We start from the raw sequence: 791 nt of genomic DNA on the forward strand, positions 1-791 counted from the left end.
GGCGCGTTCAGCCCCCGGGAGTACGGAGCGGGCCTGTGAGGACAGCAGGGTCGCGTCCGGAGTTTCTGTGGCCCGGAAGGTCGAGGTGCGCAGTCTTGTCCCGTGGGTTTTCGCGGTCCCCCCTCCCCCCCCCCGGGGCGTGGGACGCTTCAGCCCTTGCTTTTGGCGCTTCCTCCGTCGAGATTCAGCGCCTCCGTCCCGTAATTAAAAATTAAATTTCCCTTAATGAACCCGAATACGGGCCTCCGTCGCTGCCACCGAAGTAACCCAGTCACCTCCCAGTCTCTGCGCTTTGCACGCCGATGCCGAATGTGTGTCGCAATCTTTTTCAGACTCTCTCTGGCTCCAGAAATGTTGGTTGCTCTCTATTATTTGCAGAATCAAACCCAATTTCCTGCAGCTGGCGTTTAACATCGTGCAGTTTATTCCCAACCCTCCCCTCTTTACACTCTGTCCTCATTTTCCCCAAATCAGTGTCTCGGGTCCCCGGGGCTGTGCCGTCGTCGGTGACGCTCTCCCTCCCGGGAATGGATACCGACACCGTCTGTTTATCCACATTTAGTCTCTGACCCCCGGTTCCCGCTTCCCGCTGCGGGGAAGATGTGGACGTGTTTCTTTCTTCAGCCTAATTGCTCATGTCTCCTTTGTTTTTATACCGTTTAATTGGCCTTTGCGTTTACAGTGCAGTTTGTTTATTCTTTTACCAGATCTTCGTATTATAATACAATACATATTCTTGTCTATATATTTGTTTTTTTACACGCGCACACACACATATATATACATATATA

The 791-nt window shown here is 51.8% G+C and overlaps 1 protein-coding gene across 1 annotated transcript in view; it reads left to right on the plus strand.

The window, feature by feature from the left end:
• The first annotated feature begins 11 nt into the window (after window positions 1–11).
• FANCI (Fanconi anemia, complementation group I) overlaps window positions 12–791 on the plus strand; it is a 52,312-nt gene continuing 51,532 nt past the window's right edge. The window contains exon 1 of the mRNA XM_014533556.1: window positions 12–85. The gene's annotated coding sequence lies outside the window, so the exon portion shown is untranslated. The remainder of the gene's footprint in view (window positions 86–791) is intronic.

The sequence above is a fragment of the Myotis brandtii genome, unplaced genomic scaffold (genome assembly GCF_000412655.1).
Source record: "Myotis brandtii unplaced genomic scaffold, ASM41265v1 scaffold988, whole genome shotgun sequence".
Taxonomy (NCBI): domain Eukaryota; kingdom Metazoa; phylum Chordata; class Mammalia; order Chiroptera; family Vespertilionidae; genus Myotis; species Myotis brandtii.